Raw genomic sequence first — 21,129 nt, 5'->3', positions numbered from 1 at the left:
CAGTAACTGAAGTATACTGGCATATTTTTAACAGAAGGAGCACTGCCTCCTATGTTAAGGTGCCAAAGCTGGAAACTGATTTTTAAAAAGTAGGAACATTATTTCTGCAAGGATAGAGTGTGCTCTTACATCCAATAGCCCTAGCCCAAGCGAATGATCTCTCGCGTGCTGCTATGGAGAGTGATCTGAACGTCCACCGGGGTTGTATCTGTTTCAACAAGATTTCTTGCTGCACTGGCAAAATCAAGTCGAGTTAGCCTTAAATCCAGCCTCCTCAGCATCAAAACTCCAGCTGCCTGGCCCAGAAGCGTTCCTGCTGAGCATGAGAAGCACCCTTTCTCTGCGAGTTGTAAAGCCGTGCACAGTGTAAGTAATACAGACGAAACTCAGCCAGCATTTTGGCCCTGTCCTTACATGTGCTGCTTGAATTTGTCGGCGTGATCATTGCCGGTGTTTAGAATACCGTGCTTGCTGTGACGCTTTGTACTTGGATACCGGTCCGATCAGAGGAGAGAAGGGGTCAGCTTCTGAAGGTATTGTTTTCCAGCACAGCTGAAAGTAATGGAATGTAACAGTTTTAGGAATGTACACCTGTGAGTATATAATAAGAGAGTATCTGTTTGTGTATTTTCACTGCTGACATTCAGATCAAAGGTCCCCAAGGTGTTGTTGTAGTAAGAAAAAGGGAAAGGGGCCACATGTCTTACCAACTCTGACCTGCATTCTCGCTCGTTGTTTGCAAGTTTTCACTAGAAAATCAATCATAAGCCTGCTTCGATGAGGTGACTTACTTTCAGGGGTTCACTTAGTGCACATGGATGTTCAGTTCAAAAAGCAGCAGATTCAGGTCTCAGTGATTAAAAGAATAAATACTATCAGCAAGTGCTGCCACTTAAATAACAAAACTGATGCCCAATCTTGCGCTGGATAGTGCTGGGATATTGTCACAAGTACTGAAAAAAAAACATTGTGTTTTGAGGCAGTGAGTGTTACTCCTGGATGACTGATGCCAGAAAGGCTGACAAGGAAGCTGAGAAACATCTTCAAGCCTTTACAAACACACACTAGCTTAACCATCTTCGACCCTTTACAACTACATGCCAGCTGAAACAAAAAGCTGAGGAGTCGTCTGTCTCTTGCCTTCCAGCTTGCTTACAGCTAAAGGAAATGTATCCCAAATAGAGGAGGATCCCCCAGGCCCTGGAAGTTGTTTAATTAATCATCACTTTCAGCCTGCTCATTAAATGGCTTTTCTTTTCTCACATGGGCAAACGAAAAAGATTATTACACCTGGGAGAAACAATGACACCTATTGAATCTTCCTCTATTGTTAAGCACAGTTAAAAAAGAAAAATAAAAAAAAAAAAGATTTAGTTTTAGATATGCAGAATAAGTAGAACTATGCTTGCTTTCTTTTTATGTAGGTCATGTGAGATTTGTGCTGGTACATATTTGTGTCATAATAATGTATGCTATTACACCTGGCAGTAATTCTTATCTTCTTTAACTGACTTTGCTTAAATCAGAAATACTAACTTTTTAAATTTATTAAGGTAGAGAGACTTTTACCGTCAAATTTTTTGCTTGCTTCTGTGACGCATCCAACTTGATTTCTATATAACAAAGGTGTTTTACATGGGAGTCAAAACTACTCTTCCCAGACTCTTCAGTGGTTTTCTGCTTCTGTTGCATTAACATTTTGGTCGTGATAGAAGGCTTGGCAGCTTACAATATAATTTATCATCTTTCTTCAGCACTGGGGCTTTTGTCAGCAACAGGGAATTTCAGGAAGAATTTTCCGTTGGCTCAACGAAGCCAGCAGCAGCACTGTGAGAATTTTACATGGAAATCTGAGTGTAGACATGGCCTAAGGGAAGCTACTCATATGTCTGATTTTAGGGCACATTTGGTAAGAAACAGTGAGCCAGGGCCATTGGGTAACTGGTCATCAAGAGCTTAGCTTGCTGTCTGTGCTCAGTGTGCATAAGACCTCTTGTGCTCAGTGTGCATAAGACCTCTTGCGATCTTTTCTCAACATGTTGTGGAAAGTGATTAGCGCTTTGATAATACACATTTTTCTCTTTCCCTGTGGGCTCTGCAGCTCCAGTTTGCTCTGGATGAATTCCTGGGGTGCATTGTTTGTTTACTGTACTCGGGCCTGGGAAATCAGTATCTTACTAGGCAATAAAGACTGTTGTTCGGACAGTTTGATTTAAGATATTCTTTCCGAGATAGTCAGATCGACTCTATCGACTCATTTTGCTTTATCCAGATTTATTCCAGAGAAAATCACGAGCTGGGTATAATTTGCAAAGGCTTGCTTTAGTTGCACAGTTTTCACAGTGTGTTCTCCCAGTCGAAGGGTGGGGAAAATATGCAGCAAGGCCTGTGACACCATTTCACACAACCCTCGGCCGCATGGTTTTATTTTATTTTTGCTTTTTGTTGGCAGGCACTAAAGGGGGTGATAATTCATGACCTGCTAATTTTGCTTAGAAGGTGTATTCATCCATCAGCATAAAAAAGGGTTACCAGCCTTGCTGTTGCCTGTGGCAGATGTGCTGCTATGATCAGGAGTCTGGACTATTGTAATTCCCTCCCAGTAAAGCCTTCAGCGCAGCTTCTCCTTTGCTTGCCCACCACTTCTTCAGAAAGCAGCAGTGTTGTTGCTTGTCAGCTGGTGGTACTGTATGCTTGCTGTGTCAGCCCTCTTTTTTTTGGGGTTGGCAAGCCATGAAATAGTGATTAACTTTAAGGTGGTGCTGCTATATATATTTCAAAGTTTGCAACATGGTAGGACCTAATTACCTTAGAGATCCCTTCCTGGAGTTTCAGGCTGAAGGATGCTTGCCTTCAGATGCTAACCTGTTTAATTTTCCCCATTACACTGGCTACAAGCAGGGGTGGTGAAACGTTTGCCTACTGGAGCCTGCCCCAGCCCTTCAGGTTTCTATCTAGTCATTTGGCTAAAAGTAGCATTGCTCCAAAAGGTGCAGGTCCACAACAGCTTAAGCTCTCTTTCCTCCCAGTTCTTGCCTTCTCCCTCGCTCTCGAGCTGGCTCACTGCTGATTCCATGTGAGCCACCTTACAGCCCTCAACCTGTAGACTAAGCCACAGAAAATCAAGTGGCTTTCTGCAGGGTTATCTCCCTGAAATGGCTTTTCACGGGAGCGGACACGCTCCACTGCCAGCAGCAAGGATGTGGTGGGAGCAGACAGCCTGCAGAAGGGGGAGTGGGAGCACGGCCCTAGCACAAACACAGTTTAGTTACCTTGAAAGTGTTGTAAAAATGCAGCTCTCTCCTAGCGCTGCCGTTATTACACATATTTCTAAGTAGGAAAGCCTTTTCGTTGTTTTATCACACACCTGGACACACGAGAGAGCAAGGCAAAAGCTAGGGACGTGTTACACATTACTGTTAAAGGGCCTGGCAAGGGGGGTGTGCGTGTGTTTGTTTTAAGTGTTATCAAAATCCTTGTGGTTGCCAGTGACTGAGAGCTGGTCTGTATTGTCATATTATTTTTCTTTATATTTGGAGATAATATATCAGCATAACAGTTTCCAAACTAGGAAACTATACCACTTTAACTTAAACCCAAGGAACAAGGGTACAGTCTGTCCAGCTCTATGCCTCTCTAATTCCTGCTTTCTGCAAAAGACTTGGCAATACCATAGCAGGCATTTTTGGCTGAGGCAAGAAGTCTATTTGCAGGATTTACGTAAATATTTTTTTTCTGGAGGAAATGCCACTCACTGTACTTAAGGTGATCAGCCAGTGGGAGAACATGAGTTTGTTGCTGTTTAGCTTGCTAAACAGGATAAAACACATTCTGCTTATGTTTTTGCCTTTTAAAAATCAGAATTTTTTTATCTTCCCTGTTTTTTGGTTTTTTTTTTGCTAAAACAAGGCTAAAGAACTAAAATAGTAGCTGTCTGGGTCTGGAATTGGGAATGATAAATCTTTTATTAAATTTATTCTCTTATTTTGGCCATCAGCTGAAGTGTTGGGAAAAAATCAAAACTCCAGAACCTGAGTGTATGACATGCATAACCTAAAAAACCAACACAAAAGTCTGATTAAAATACCTTGCCCTGCCAATTGCTTAAGTTTTCCTCTCTTGATATATGTGATGTTAAAAAACAGCAAAAATAGCTAGTGAGACAGAGAGTTCAAGGAGAGGAGGAAAAAAAACCCCGAGAGAAAGGTGGATTTTGATACAAAAATAAATGCAGCCACAAGCGTGATGCCTTCTCAGAATAATGTTTAATAGGGTTTAAGTTTCATCCTCAGAAGAGCTTTGTTGTGTTCCAATGATTCATAGGATAAAGTTATTTTTAAGTCTTTTTCCCTTACATTTAAGTGGGATTTCTCTCAGATAAACAAAGTAACACGCACTCAAAGACTCTTTCTGCCTCATTTACACACCCCACCTTATCAAAACTCCATTTCCATGAGTGATGGATCTTGGCTCTGGATGGGAGAATGAAGTATTCAATTACCTTATTTTCATGTGCTAATGAAGCAGAATGTGGCTTTAGGGGGTTTCTTTTCAGCAAGGTAGCCTGTTTGGTTATGCACATGCCGCTTTCTTGTGTTTCCTTCCACATCTCTGTCTACACTCTAGCGGTGGTCTTAATGGCCAACAGTGGCTAATCTGTCTGCCTGACAACAAGCCTTGGCCTTCTTCAGCGCAGCAGGAACAGCCCAGGCCTGTAATTAGCGGAGCCATCAAACCAACTGTTTGGCTCGAAATGATTTCTTTTGGCACCTCCTGCAACAACTTTATGTGCTGAAAATCCGTGAAGGTTTTTTTTTCTCTCTTCTTTGCATCACGGAGTTCTGATGTGACCTCCGAAGTCCTCCGTCTGAGCAGCAGCAGGTTTGTACTCCGGTAACTCTGGCTGTCCTCAAAGTGGGAAATGTACTGTTTAAATGTTTGCTGTCATTTGTTCAGCTGAGCTTAAAAGTGCAGGTGCATTTGTGACTGAGAGTCACATGGTAAAGGCAAGTATTTTTTTATAGCAGTGTCACACTGCTGCCTATGCGGGAGAGGTACATGTTCAACTCGGGCAGATGGAGTTACTGTTCAGTACGGGCAACACCTCCTCTGGCATCCTCAGTGTGACTTCTGTCAGAGGTACTGGTTTAATGGGTTGATCATTCATGCTCTTGAAGCTGTAATATACTTTAGGTGATAGCTCCTTAGCTGCAGTTGCACATCCTTTTAGCACCGTATAATGCAAATTAACGCATCATGGGGGTTTTCCTAGCAACTCTATGCTAGGAATTTCAGTGTCAGCTTCGCCACAATGGATGATGGAGGGAAATAACCGTATGGGAGTTACTGCCAGTTATGAAGTTGAGGAATTAGAAAAAGGTAACAAATTTCCCTTTTTTCCCTTCCCCTAAAGAATGAAATGAAAAAGCTTTACAAAGTACATTGAAACGCATATCCAAGTTTGGATTTTTTTTTTGTAGAGACTTATAAAGAAAGTGAAGAGCAACTTAAATGGCTGTGGTAGGTGTAAGAATAGTCACCTTCAATTCTCCTGTAAAGCATTAACACAGGGAGCAGTAGACTTTTAATATGTTACACTTTTTTCCCCTAAGATTCATAAAAAATGTTCCTAAGAATTGTTCAGCAGCATAACAAATCTCTGCTCCCACTAACTGATGGTAATTAGGAAGTAAAAGGAGGAAGTGTGGTAGACATTGAGTAGTAGCATGGGTTTTGTAAGGTGTACCATACTGCTGGGCATTCTGGATTCTCCTGAAGGAAGAATAGGGGAAATGAAATGTATGAAAACAAAAATTGAAACTCTTGGATAGCCTTTTGATATAATCTTTCACAAAGGTACTAAAGTAAATATAGTAGTAAAGTCCTGTCATGAATTAAAACAGTTGAAAAAAAAAAAGGAAGCGAATGATAATAGTCCTCAGCTCACAACCTGGAGGAGATGCCTATTTAAGTGGAGCTTTAAAAAACTGGTATTGGGAGTAGTGTGTGTTTAGGCAGAGAGAGAAAGAAGCAGCCATGATCAGTGAGGTTACCTGGCCAGTGGTTTGAAGTTATATATGTTAAGGCTGCTGGGGGAAGGTAACTCGAGAAGTACGCAAGAAAATTAGGTAACTTAGTAACACACATTGTTGCTGAAGTACATCACAAACTAGATTTGACTGATGCAGTGATGTTACCGGTTTCTATTCATGGAAATAAGGCTGATAGTGTGTTCTGCTGCAGCCGTTTAATACAGCTTCCATCCAAACACCCCAGCCTGCCTGGCTCCCAGGAAATTCACCTCGTGTCAAGGAAATTTCCGGCATGTTTCCCCTCCATCCAGCCTTCCTCCCCTTGCCGGGGAATTCACAGGCCTCTCCCTTATCTCCTGGCTATCCTATCTCCAAAGTGAGCGGAGGGAAAATAAGGTGTAGTTGGAGCTCTGCAGAGCCGCGGCTGCCTTTGGCAGCCAGGGAGGCGTACTGTGATCTGAACCAAGTCACGGCAGCTCTTTCATACCTTAAATTTGGGGAAACAGTCCTGTGCTCTTTAGCTAGAGTTGGGTAAAAGAGGTTATCGTGACTAATATTTTGTTTGCCAAAATGTGCTGTTCTGGAAAGCAAAGCAATTAAGTTGTTTGGTTATGAATTCCATTTGTTGTTCTGGTTACGAAGTTGGAGAGTTTTCAGTTGAAACTTTTTTAAGCTTTTAATTTCTTTAATCATTCTCGAAGTGCAGCATCTCGGAGCGTCCCTTTCAAAATAAAACATGTATTTTTTAAAATACGCAGACTTTTTGGGAACCCTTGAAGAGACGTGTTTTGTTTCACATTGCTTAACATTATTCATTTGTCCCAAACCAAAACTTTTTCATTGTGCAGAAAAAAAACCCTCCTGCCTTCTTAACTGGTTTTGAGACAATTCTCCTCCTCCTCCCCTCCACCCCCCCTTCCTATGTCCCTTTCTTGGATCTGAGTAGCAGAGCGTCTGGTATCTCAGTGTGGCTTGAAGTTACTGAAACAAACTTTCTGGAGTTTTGAAAAAAATAAAGGGAAGCAACATAGCGGAATGTCTCCTGACTTGCAAAAGTAAACTTGTTTATGCTGCTGTGCTCAGCACTGGTCAGCTCGGCAAGAGCAGATACTTCACGTGCATTCAGAGCTGGTAGTAAATTAAAATTAGTAATAAACTGCATATCTATTTTACAAAAGTGTATTTCTTCTCAGAATAAAAAGAAGTTTGTTACTTCTTTAGTTACTTAGGCTTTCAGCTTATTTCCCAGGTGTTTCTCATTTGAGAACATCTCATTAAAGTTGTTCATTTTAACTCCTGTCTCACTTTCTGGTCCTCATACACCAGCATGTTGCTGCAGTATATATGTTGGAAATATTGCAGAGGTCTTTGTTTCCATGAGCTTATTTACTGAACTTTTTAGAAGTTTGTAAACTGTTGTGTTTTGGAAAACTTCTCTCAGAAAAACTGAATTTTTCAGCACTTTCCATTTTAGAATGATGATGATAGAAAAGAGAAAAAACATTTTATGATGGTAGAGGTAATATCTTCTACATTATTTTATATTGAGGAGAAATATTGAGTTCACTTTACAGTGAGATGTGTCTTCGGGACTGTGATATAGCTTTGTATATTTAAATATGCATAATTCCTAGGCATTAGTTTTGTGTGAGAAGTGGTTATCTTACTGCATCTCATCTCCTTGTAGAGGTAACTGTGAAAGTTGTATGATCATACAGTGTAACTTTTGTATATAGTAGGTATATACAGCATAACCACTGAAATCAGAGTTGCAGTATTCAGTTCCTAACAGTTTATAAGAGGTTTGTGTGTGTTACTACTTCAGAGATGCACAGACTAGCAGTTCTCCTTCTGCCCGGTTATATTTAATGCAAAATTTATTTCTACAAAGAAATATAAAGCCAACAGTCTCAATAACCAAGCAAAACCAGGAAGACTTGAGAGAAGAGTACAAAAATAGCAAAAGACATCTCAAGAGAAGTCCCCCTCCCCAGTGAATTGATGACAAACTGAAGATTAGCATTTAGATCGTGCTGCTGCTTCCATATCAATATTCTTATGCAGACATATGGTGCCATTGAGTTCTACTGTGGCAGCATAGGCAGACATGTATCTTGGGGAAACTGAAAGCATTTACAGTTAAAAACCCATGCCATTGCATTAAATTCAACGTGCAAACCTTCATGCATAAGTAATCATAAAGCCACACTTAAGGCTGCTGTGTGTTGGATTTCGCTTCAGCTTCTGAGTAATCTTAAGGACCAGAGCAAGTAAAGCCACGACAGTAGCTTGTTCTTGAGGTGACCAGAATATGGTAAGTGTCAGAAATCCACATCTGAAATAAGAGGTCGCACGCTCTTTACCAAGCGCAGACAAAGAAAAAAGGCTCTTTGATGTGGCTGTAGTGTAGTATCAGCTTTGTCTCTAACAAGACCTCTGCGCGGCAAACTTGATTTGTGTATAAAAGGCTGTACTGTTGGGTGGAAGGGCTGATACAGGCTTATCCTTCCTGTCGTCTCCACCCCCACCCGCCTTCTGCACCTCTGTTTTGGCTGGTTTGAGTTTCAGCCAGCTAGTCCACATCACAGCCCAATCACCTAAAAACCGCGGATAATCCCATTCCAGTGCATAAACCAGAGCATCTGTAACAGCAATAAACAATTACATAGCAGCTGCTTATTGCAGACATACACCCATTGGAGATGCCTGGGGAGGCAGGGGGACCTCAAATACTGCTGCCCAGAGTGCAGCACCCCAGGTGGCAAGCAATGCCTCGGTGTCTCCCTCAGCTTCCTAGTGCACGTGGCAATTTCTTTACCTACAGCAATTCATACTTTTGCTGAATGTATACCCCTTAATATCAGTATTGCCTTTCACCCCACTGCTACCCCTACTTGTTTCTGTGCCTGGGGCAAGATCTACATAGCAAGTACCTAAGGGTCATAGAATCATAGAATCATTTTGGTTGGAAAGGGCTTTTAACAGTTAACCTAACACTACCAAGTCCACCACTAAACAATATCCCGAAGCACCATCCCTAAGCAATATCCCTAAGCGCATCTTTTAAATACCTCCAGGGATGGTGACTCAGCCACTTCCCTGGGCAGCCTGTTGCAGTGCCTAACAACTCCTTCAGTGAAGAAATTTTTCCTAATAACTAATTCAAACCTCCCCTGGCACAACTTGAGGTGTTTCCTCTCGTCCTATCGCTTGTTACCTGGGAGAAGAGGCCGACCCCCACCCCACTACAACCTCCTTTCAGGTAGTTGTAGAGAGTGATAAGGTCTCCCCTTAGCCTCCTTTTCTCCAGGCTAAACAACCCCAGTTCCCTCAGCTGCTCCTCATAAAACTTGTACTGTAGACCCTTCACCAGTTTCATTGCCCTTCTTTGGACTCGCTCAATGTCTTTCTTGTAGTGAGGGGCCCTCTTTCATGCTTTCCTCTTGCACAGTCCTCCTTTGCCCAGGCATTTTGTCACCGTAAAGGAGCTAGTTTTGATATGCCTGATCTGGCAGTGTAAGACAGGACAGTGCCCTTCTTTCAGTCATACTTATTTACAGATTAGATTTATATACATGGAGATGTGAATATGATAAACCTTCTAATACTGTCTTTTGTAGGCAGTGGACGTGGTAGGAAAATGGTAAAGGATGAAATAACTAAGAGCCTCTGGTGGGGCAACTTCACTGCCCTTTTGCTGTACTCTTTCCACACACTACCACTCTCTTTTAAGTAGCTTTATGTTTTGGAAAAAAGGGGTTAGGTATTCTGCTAGGTAAGAAATGTCATTCCAGTCACATTAATGTAATTAAGCTGTTGCATGGATCATTGGTCCTTGTACTTCAGCCGTGAAATGATGTTGGCTGGTTTGAGAAGAAATCCTCAGTTCCTGCATAGGTACCGCATGTGTTAGGGCAGCCGGTCAGGCATGTGTATGAGAGGGTTTTTACTTCCTTCAGAATCCGGACTGTCTATAAAGATGGCAGAATATGGGATTTAGTAGTTAGTTAAGGACATGCTCAACCTGATTATTGAAAATTAAGGGGATCCCACATACTATCATGTCAGAATAGCTACTGTTGTGGTGCACGTGTTGGTGTGCTTTCTTGGTGCAGTGACTCAGGGTGCTGCGGGGCAGAAGGGTGGCCCTGCAAGCCCTGCCTTTCCCGATACCTGCTGTACCCAGAGCTGGAGCACGGCACAGGGGGGCATCAGGCTTGCATGGGAAAAACACTTTTTTCTGGCTTCAAAGCTTGGGCGTCCGGTTAGGGTCTAATGGTGTTTCAACTACCAAGTTACCAATGCACAGCCCAGACAAACCAGTGGTAATAGCTACTTGCTGTCCCGTTCCTTACCTCTCCATCCCAGAAACTGCGGGTGTTTCTAGCTCTGCCGATAAAGTCCTGGCTGCACCGGTGTATAAAAATCGTTAGTCACCAGCTATGCAGTGTAACTGATAGCATGGCTGTGCTTGAGGAAAATGCATATATTTGGACTTGAGGAAGGAGCTTGTGCACTGAGCTGCCTGTTAGGCTTTCGCCGTGGGGAGTACAAAGATGAGAAGTGATGGGTGAGGTGTGCCTAGGGCACTCTGCTCCCGGGCCGTAGTGTGGTCTCCTTTTATTAACTTTGTCTTATTTTTCAAAACATAGTGCAGAGTATTTACCAGGCCATAAAAAATACACTATGAGGAGTATCATATGTAATTGCAGCTGTCAGAATTTAAAAAGTCATCTCTGTGAAGCTGGTGATAGTGCATTTAGAGGGGAGTGAGTTGCTTTGGGTTTTGATGTTGTGATGTTTATACACTACCTTACAGAAGTCAGCGCAGCACGCTTGAGCTCCTAGTGTAAACGAGGGAAAATTAGCTCTCTGAGGAATGTCTTTGAACAGGGGCTTCTTGTGAGTCAGAATTGTGAACTTGAGATACCCATGGTGCCCAAACCCGCATCACTCTGCTTGGCTGTGAGCAGAGTAACGCAGGCTTCCCCTCCGCCATTGCTCAGCAAATGGAGAGAGAAGACACCAGCGGGAAAGGTGACCAAGGTGGTTCTCACATTGGCAGGAGGTGTGCTCCCCGTCACTGCCTGCCCGCAGCTGGGGCTGTGAGCTGGTACAGCTACCGGAACAGGATGGGCTGAGGGAATTCAGCAGGCAGTCTCTTGATTTGTGTCCCCCGGACTCCTCCTAACCCTTGTGAGGGCTGTGTTAAGGCAAACAGGGCCATTTATCAGGCCTTAGGTGTCACTTGTCAGCCAAGCAGTTGCTTTTTTCACAAATATTCCTCAGAGAGCAACACGTAATGTAAGGTGAAGGAGGCTGTATTGTTTTCCTTTTTTTTTTTTAAACAAGGCAATTATTAATTGTAAAGGAGGTATTAATCAAAGGAGATTCATACCTCCTGACAAATTGATCCATCTTGTAGTTTTTTTACTTTTGGTTATATGGTTTAATATCTCTGTATGGTAGAGCATCAGCTATATCACATGTTCATGTCGCAAATCAGTTTGGTCAGTTCTAGGTCTGCTGTATAGGCACTTCAGATCACAGCTCACATGAGGGACTGCTCCTCCAGGTATCATCCTGGGAAGTGCTCCTCCGTGCAGCAGAAATCTGGCTTTTCTCTTACCTGGGTAAGGAACAAAAGAGGAGCTGATAGAAGTTGCTCATCACTGTTAGCCATGAAGCAGACATGACCTTGTTTGTTTTGAGCTAGTTTTCGGATGAATAAAGCATTGACATTTCTTTCCCCTCCTTTTAGATTGATGGGTGGAAGCAGTCCTTGGGATTTGGCTATTTTCAAAACAAAATATTTGACCTGAAAGGTAATATTTATAGCAGGCAGCTAATAGAAAACACACTTGCCCTCTCTCTGTGTCTCTTGTGTATGCGTGTGTGCGCACTGCGGGCTCCCTCCTGGGCCTGACCTCTGCCGTGCGCACTGTGGCTTCATTGACTTCACCTTCGATTCCCTCCTCCAGAGAAATGAATCACTGGAAGCAGCGGGGCTTGGTATGCGGGGAATCAGGGTGCAGGAAGTTCACGGCAGTCCCGTGCCATTCTGACCCTCTGCAAATGTCCCCTCCTGCCCGAGTGATGGATGGCGCGGGGCTTCTGCGTCAGTCACTTGTGAACTCCGAAGGTCACCCGAGAGAGCGTTATTCTCCCTTCAGAAAGAGACCCCGGAGGGATGTTGATTTAGTGACATCTAGCAAGGACTGACCCTGTCACTCAGCACGGTAATGTTGGAGCGGGGAATGGCGTTAGCATTGGGTCACTGGATCGAAAGCAGGAGGAGACGGTAGCTGGACTCCATAAAAGCCCTCCTCTGGGTCGCTGATTGGATCTGGCAGGTGGGAAGGGGCTATTTTGGATGACGTATCTGGCTGAGGAGCAACTGCAGTCCCAGCTCTCCTGCGGCAGCAAGTGCTTCGCATTTAAGCAAGAACTTGGTGAGACCTTCTCATTTGCTTCCAACCAGGCGTTCTCCCTTTTTTCCCTTGAGGACAAAATATCTTGTCAGCAGGGCAGTAGGGTCCCTAGTAAGCGTAAAAATGCCTGTATAAATAGAAATGGTGCCTGCAGTTTTTTAGGCTCGTTTCCTGTGAAGTTTGTATCTGAACAAATGTAATTTTCTCATGTTTGGACCTCTGTGTGTGTCCATAAATCTGGGGTTTTTTTTTGTCCATGGGGATGATGGGGGTGGCTCAGTGGGATTCAAGGTAGGTACAGAACAGGCAGTGAGGTGCCTACACCGTTAAAATGAGTATGGAGGGGTGGAAGCAAACCAGTTGCAAAAGCGATGTTTGAAGTGAGGTGGGAAGAACCTGGGCTGAAACAAACACAATTCTGGTCTCACTTCCCAGCTTCCCACAATGCAGATCAATACTTGCAGTCAGAAAAGAGCCCGTACCTGAGGTGTGGTGCTGGTGGTTCTACTATCAAGGCATTCGCAATACTGTAGTCTGGCCATAGCTATGGCCTTACCATATATTTGAAAATACATCCTATTTTTTCCAGACAAAATTGCTGATACACCAAACAGCAGTGGCTTCACGTCAATCTAAAAGCTGGAGTCCTGACATGAAAATCCGGCATTCCCCAAACATCACAAAATTCCAGTTTTCAGTTCAGCTATGATGGGTTCGGAAATAGAGATCATACTCTAAACAAGTTGGAATTTGAGTGAATTTAAGCTGAGTATTTATTAAAGCTCTATTTAGACTGGGCCGTGATGAGGCTGGATTGCAGAGCTACAGGCTGCGATCAACACTCAGCAGGAGGTTATTTAGATTAAATACCAACTGTCTTGGAATGGTGGGAAAAGTTTCAGACAGAAGTTTTATTTACTGTTTTTTTGGACAAAGTTGTGGGCTTGCAGTAATATTTCAGGAATTCTGCTGGACAGATAGTTTTCCTCCTTGAAGAAATGTCCTTTTTTCATTGAATTTAGTTCTTGAATTTAGTTACTTCCTTAAATATCCTCTGATGAATACGGTTGATATCCAATTTGCTCCCCTCCTTTATCTCCTTACTGTGAGACTGTAATCATCCTTTTGCTTTCTTTTAGTCTGCATTTTTTTTTGCCAGGAGAAAAACAAGACAAGGGAGAACTTTTGTTTGAGGGGGGCGGAGGGAGCTTCACAGTTTCTCATTTTTCTTGAGGTTTTTCTCCCTTTTTCCTCTTCTTCCATTTTTCATGTTGACCTTCCTTCTCACCTTTCCTTTTCCTGTGTCCTGTCTAAAGGGTGGGCTTGCTTCTCCCTTCTCATCTACTCTTTTATTTTTGAAAATAAGAGTGATGACTGATTGTTTTTTCCCCTCATCATTTATCTGCTGGTCCACACCTGTTTCTCTCACTGTTTTGCCTCAAGTTTTAGCACGTATTTTCTCTTGCTCTGCCTTTTGCTTTTCCTTTCTCCTCTGTGATTATACCAGATCCCCTGGTCCCTCCTCTCCTCCCCTCTGAGCTGCCAGCCCTGGCTTTGCTTCCTCCTCCCCAGCCCCGACAGAGGACTTTGCAGCTCGGCTGAGCGGCCTCCGCTGCTGTGGTGGTGCCGCAGACGCACTCGTGCCTTTCCATTTCTCCCAGCACAGTGGCATTCGGTTTGAGCGCTAATGTGATTTGCATCGTTTTATTTTGGGGTCAGCCCTTTCAATAACTAATGCATGTAGGAAGCACCGTAATGACTGTGTTGCAGTGCTAGGCTTGAACTGCATGAAACAGAGTCCACTGACTTACTTTCAGAATGAGTGCACAGTGTATAAAAGTCACAGAGAGGAAAAATGATACTCATGCAGTTAATGTCCCTGTAAACAGAATGAGTGATTCTGTAAACAAATGTGGCAAGCACCTCCCTAAAATTAAGAAAAGTGCATGTTTCCTGTAATACTGCTTCGTGTTTATACGGGGTCTCTTGTCTATTTCTGGCTCCATAAAGTGAGCAATACAATATACTGGAAATTATAGTTAGACTACTAAACGTCTCCAGCCTTTTCGCTTAGACAAGTAAGTGAGATTTCCTGTTTCTCATTGTCATCTGGCTACCACAATGGAGGTATTCTGTACAGTTACTAATTTTATCTAGAAGTTTTTCTTTTTTCTTTTTTTTTTTAAGGTGGTGTCAATTGCCACAAAGTTTTCCTGAAATTAGTTTTACTAATTGGTGTATTTCTTTTGCCTCGGTTACTCTTCTTTGCCTGTGTTGGAGCTTGGAGGTTCCAGGTGAGATTATGCCTACCAAAACAGTCAATGGAGCTACACAGTCCTTGTCATACAGCACTGTGAAATAAATCACCACACAAAGGGCCGTGGCCATAATGGGCTAAAAGCAGCTGCTCTGCAAAAGCCACAGGCACAGGTGTGCACTGTACATCAGCAGGGAACTGGTTGGAAGGTGGAGGTCTTGCAGGCACAAGCTAATCAAAGAGAGTCAAATGCTAGAACAAAACAAACTGGCCCCGTGGCTAGGGCTTAGCAGATGGGTAGGAGGGAGGTAGAAAGACCGAAGTATTTTATCTGTAGAGGTGCAGTCTGAAAGGCTGATGTGTGAAGCGTGGTACTGCTCAGCATAAGCTGAGGAAGCCCAGGTGATCTCGGTTGCCAAGCGAACCCTACACGTCCTTGGGTGAGCCATGCGGGACAGGCTTGGCAGCTGGCATCCACTCGCCATGTCAGAAAAATAAAGTGACGCAGACTTTGTACAATACAGATACTTTTCAATAATAATTTCAACAAAGTTCAACAATACAAAAATTATAAAATTTGTTAAAACTGAAAATACTGAAAGCCTTTGATCAGAATCTACTCGAGCTCAAACTGAAACTATCTTGATTTTCCAGTGTCGCAGTGAAACCAAATACTCGTTAAATCACTGTAAGGGTATTTAACATCCCCATGTGTTTTAAGTAGTCTAAAGAAGTTTTTGTTTCCAGCAAAATCATTTCACATTTATCATCTGAACTTTGCTAGTAGGTTAATCAAATTGTGATTTAATATCTGAACCACAAACACTGTATCAATTGTGCAAATCTCTCTGGTTACACTTTCAGGTCTTACATCCTAGGTATTCCTTTTCCATCCCGCACAGCATAGAAATGCTGTAATACTTTAAAAGCTTAGAGCTCTTAACCAGTTAAACCATAGGTGAACAATCTCAAGACACATAGCACACTTTTAAATAGTGTCTCATGCAGACCCTTGTAGTGCTTAAATACAGACTATTTGTTACAGCACCTGTCTCATATGAGGTTTTGGGGAGGGTCCTGTACATACACAGTTTCATCTTTGTATCCTGAGGACAAAGAAACTGGAAATACCCTTGCTATTTAGTTTAAAAAGATGTCAACAGACATTGGAAAATTAAGATTGTTAAAAGGGAAAAAACATGAGTGAAAAAAGCTTCACAGGTCCCTCAGTTTGTGCAGCACTCTAGTATCACAAAGCGGCGGAAGTGCAAAGTAGATGGCAGTGAGCTTCTCGTGAGTTGTTTTCTGCAGGGGAGAGAGAGATGATCCTTGGCTGGTGTGCATTGACTTGCACAGCTTCCTCTTTCCAAGGCGCTTCCTTGCAGAAACTGAGACCAAAATGGCAAGTCTCAGACGGTCCTAGATTACAGTGATTTAGGAATGACGCCTGGTGTTGGCCAAGGAGTAGCCACCACAGGAATGTGTACCATGGCAGCTCTGGTTTGTAAGCAGTTGGGTCAACATTTGCAGGAGATCCCAGTTAGTACACTTCTGTTTGAAAATGTTTAAACAAAATTTTAAAGTAGTTTGGGACTTTGTGCTGGGGTCTGTGAGCACCCACCCCTCTGCGTGCCCCATCAAAATTCCCCGTGAGGAAGGCCAGTTTAGGAAGTGTGCTCTTCTACTGTTGTAACATCTCTGCTTTCCAAAGAATTCAGCATAAAACTATAATTAATATCATTATTAAAACAGACAAGCAACCTCTCTAAATTCAAGCACACAGCTCAGTTGCTAGAATGACTGCACATCAGCAATAAAAAAATAAGTTCCTATACAATAAATGCCATTTTCTCTCTTGCTAATCTAAAGAGAAACATTCTTGTTCTTCATGTAAACAAGGCAACTCTAGTTACCTTCCTATTTTGGATTTCATCAGTACGTCACAGTTTGTTTTCCAAAATCTAATAAAACGGATGGGAAAAAATCTTTGAAACTCATTCAAATGAACCTTAATATATATAATTGAAAATGTGGTTTCTCTGCTTCTACAAGCTGTTTGCATGCTATGCTATGCTACTGGTTTAAGATCTCTTAGATGAGGAAAGAGCGATGAATAACAAAGCTGAACTTTCCCCAGCATAGGGTGACTGCCCGAGCAGAGGTTTCTACCAACACAAAGAGAATTCCTTGAGAAGGCATAAGGCTGCTATTTATTGTGGTAGCTTCTGAGCCTGAGTAATAACTCTGCAAATTGAACATAGGGGTCCCAAACTGCTGCCTTATACCAGTTCCCAGGAGGATATTTCACATCTCACGGTAAACAAATCTTCCAAGTTTTCTTTTCCATGGGTTTCTGCAAAGAATGTATTCAGGTTGTGTCTGTGTCCTCTCTTGCAAATTTGGTCCTAGGTTCTGGCTCTGAACTAATGGCAAAATTGCGATCAGGAAAAATACAGTTTTAACTTGGCTTCTTATTGAGACCATGAATTTTATTTGCAGTCATGAGATTTCAAGGCAAGGTCATGATTAATGCAAATTTTTAAGCTATCGACAATTTCACAGCCCACACAAAAATCACGCAAAGGTGATTTATAGCTTATCACTTGCAGCATTGTCAGGAAGGTTTTATGCGGGCCTGAATTTGTTTCATGCGCTCACAGTAGCTCTGAACAGCACAGCCTCCAACATTGTGTCATAGAAGTAAGAAAATATACGTTCTTCTGTCAGTGTTAATTTGATACTAAGCTGTGACAGATTTAAGAAAGTAGCTACGTGTAAGAAGCACTATTTATTTCTATATGAGGTACTGCAGGAAAAGTATGAGAAATGCTGTGGGGTTAACACACTTCGGAAAAAAGTATGGGTTCAGTGTATTGCACGTACAAAGCATTGTTTTCTTCTTCCCTCCCCCTCCCCGATTAATATACTATGTTTAGATGACAGGGGGCATATAAGTAAGGCTTCAGTTCTGCAAACATTCAATAGGATTGCCCATGGCAGCAAAGCTAAGTATAGTCATTTGTCAGATAGGCAATTTAGAGAGATAATAGGATTCGTAACTGAGTGTTTTGTTTGCTTGCTTGCTTATAAATGGTTTATTTTGGGCTGATCTTAGGTTGGCTGCGTGCAGAGGGCATCAAGCCATGTTCTGAGGCAAACCTGCTTTGTTACATTTGGAAAAAGTGGTTTGGATTATGATTTTCCCTCAAATTATTAACAGGCACAAATGGTGTTTGATTTAACTTGCTTTTTATTTACGTGATGATCAATGATAGGGTAGTGTCTGAATTAGCCTGGAAATCATACAACTGTTTGTATTTGACCTGGTTTCTACATTTGGATGAGTTTTCTTTTCCTGCATATAAATATCCATTAAAACGTGTTGAAAATTTCAGGTCTCGCGTAGTTATTCACTTTGTTGTGGCTACTGCTATCTTCATGAGTTTGATTCTACAAACACTTATGTACCAATGTTCCACTTGATGGCCTGTTAACACTAACACATTGTACAAATAAAAAAAAAAGCTCCATTTCATCTGATTTTAATGTAATATTCTTCTTGGAGAATCACAGAAATAAGAGATAGAAAGGTCAACTTGTGCGAACTTTTCAGTTGTGTAAGACTGTTCCCCAGTTCCTGACTCTTGTCTAATGTTTCTTTTTGATTATTTTTATTACTTACCGATTGTCTGTTAATAGATGGTCAGATACCACACATTATTTAGGTAGAAGGCTTTCTTTGCCCCTGAAGCTCTAGCAGTTAGTCATGTTATTATTATCCACAGACCATTGTTTTTCCTATGGAAAGACTAGTAGCTACGCTGTTTATAAGCTGGCTACTAAGAAGGCGTAAAACCCCATACAGTTCTGACTGTTCCTCTATACATGGAAAGTACAAAATAATTTAAGAACTGTGTTTCTCTTTTTTACTCAGGCAATGTTCCGAGTAAGATTTCAGCAGAATTGCTTTTGTGATGCAGCAAAAAAAAAAACCTGTCCAAGGACTCCGCTGTTTGTTCTCTCTCTCTGTCTTTCTCTTTTTTACGTCTTGCAAACAGACATCGCCGTTACCCAAATTAACCTCTTCTGAGTTTTGCTTTTTTCCCCCCTCTATTTGCGTCAGGCTTCTCTCTGGGTGGGGTGAAAAGTGAACCGTCCTAACATACAGTACAAATTAGGTCTTTTTAAAAACAAAGACTTCTCTTAAGAATAGCTGTATTTTATTTCTGACAAAAGAGGAGAAAACACAAGTGCACACACTAAATCAAGAAGTCAAATGTGTGTAATCTGATGCCAAGTGTAAACATGTATGGACTTTACAAGGCTTGCCGACACTAGATACTCTGATTTTCTTTCATTTGAAAAAGTGCTTTTGAGTTTTCACGGTAGTGCTTGCAAGAGGCAGTCAAAATTGCAACGTGAGTAAGAGCAGGTCTATACAACAGCTCGTGTTGAATCGAGACGTTTTTAATTTTTTATGGACACAGTATTTTCTGCTCAGAGTAGCTAATATAAATTTGGTACATCTAGCTCCATATACAGCAGGGCTTTTTGGCCTGTTTTTTTGGCAGAAAGTTTCTTAAGTGAGTACTATAAAAAGCTGCTAAAGAGTCAAAATATAGTCCCTCACATACTAACAAAACTGTTTGAATTCAAGGGAGGTTAAGCACCTAACTACCTCAGGATACTGGCCCTAAAGACCACCTGAATGCTCCTCCAACACTGAAGGGCCTGAATACCTTTCTGTGTTCACTGAAGGAAAAATGGAGTGCAGAAGTTAGCGATTTAATAAATAAAGATGTTGTCGTGTCTTCACTGCTATTCTATCAGGCTGCTGCTGTAACAAATCATGGTATTACTCCATCTGTGCTGAAGTACTTCTGTAAAACTGTAAATTTGCTGGCTGCTTAACATTTGTACTGAACGGTTCAAGCTGTGTTAATTATGTATCTGTAAGCACTCTGGTACTGAATGTTGGTTGGGTAGGTCCCGGAGGTCTGCCCAGGAATTTTTCACGTAATTTTAATGTTAACAGTATTTTTGTAGTAGGGTATTTATTTTAAACATATCACAAGGGTTTCTAAGCACTAAAATATCGTGTTTGCAGTTAGTGAGTGGGACTTCTGTTCTTCAGCCTTACCTCTAATTACACGCCGTGACTCTGAGATAGGGTGTTTCATTTTCGCTTGTTCATACTTTAGAGCAGTTACCAGATTGCTTTGATACTGTTGTGGGGAGGCAAATGGAATTATTTTAGCCCTTTACATTTCCTCTGAAGACGGTGAGGCATGTGATGGTCCTTATTTCTAGTAAAGAGGGCAATACTGATCAAAATCCAGTTATAAGAGTTCATCTGTGCTGAGAGACAGTGTGCCTAACAGTGGATGCTCTGAGCCTCTGATGTCTCAGCACACAGAGAAAGTGAAAGATCAGGGACATGTTACATTGCTTTTCTTCCTCCCCTCCCTCTTCTTCCTCACTTGGCGGTGGCTGAGGGCTGGTTCAGCCTACCATGCGACCTACAGCAGCCATAGGACCGGCCCAGCCTAAGCCACTCGGCACTTCTGAAACACTGGGCACCAGAAGCCAAAAGGAAGAGTGGGTGACTTGCAGCTCTGGAGAAGTACGGTGCCCAAGGAGCTGTGCTGGTAGTTCAGGATCGCTGTACTAAACCAGTGCCCCTAACGCTGGGCGTTCCCTACATAAGCCTGTAGGCAGAAAGGACAGCAAGATGCTGGGTTCACACCACCTGGGAGACACCTTGTGGCAGGCAAACTCCCACCTGCCCCACTCCAGACACGTGAAGCAAATGTAGTGCTAGCCAAGTCCCCAGCCCTAAAAATGTCTAGGGAGGGCAGTGCGACCAATTCCCTCCTCATAACCACCCCTGGGCACAACTCTTTCAGTAGGTTGTGGTTGCTCCTCAGGAAAGACTGACAGGAAGGGATGGGATGGTGAGCTGCTGCCTGCCCTGCCTGTGCCACCAGACCTGAGGGACACCTTCTGAAGAAGGATCTAGAAAAGCCTTAGATGGACTCATATAGTGCTTCTTTTTCCCTCCTCTCCTCCCCCAAGCTTTTTCCATGTAAAAAAAACAGAGAACTGGCTCCTAAAAGTCACTTGGATTAATATAAACTCTTGAAAGTGTCATGTAGCCCTTGGAATAATTCCAAATAAACCTCGGCTTATTTGGAAAAATTGCTCCTTGAAAGAAATGCACAAACATTGGTCTCAATCCAAAGCCATGAAATCAACAGGGAGACTCTCATTACAGAGGGCTTTGGATCTGGCCCATTGGTGGCTATGACCAGAATGATGGTCTGTTACAATAAATCTTTTTTAGATTCTTGTTTTACAGATGCCTGCAAAGTTTTGGTGAGAGGAGAAAGAAAAGAACAACCTTCAGCTG

This window comes from Nyctibius grandis, chromosome 1, assembly GCF_013368605.1.
Source record: "Nyctibius grandis isolate bNycGra1 chromosome 1, bNycGra1.pri, whole genome shotgun sequence".
In the NCBI taxonomy this organism is placed as follows: Eukaryota; Metazoa; Chordata; class Aves; order Nyctibiiformes; family Nyctibiidae; genus Nyctibius; species Nyctibius grandis.
Note: the sequence above shows the minus strand (reverse complement) of the source record.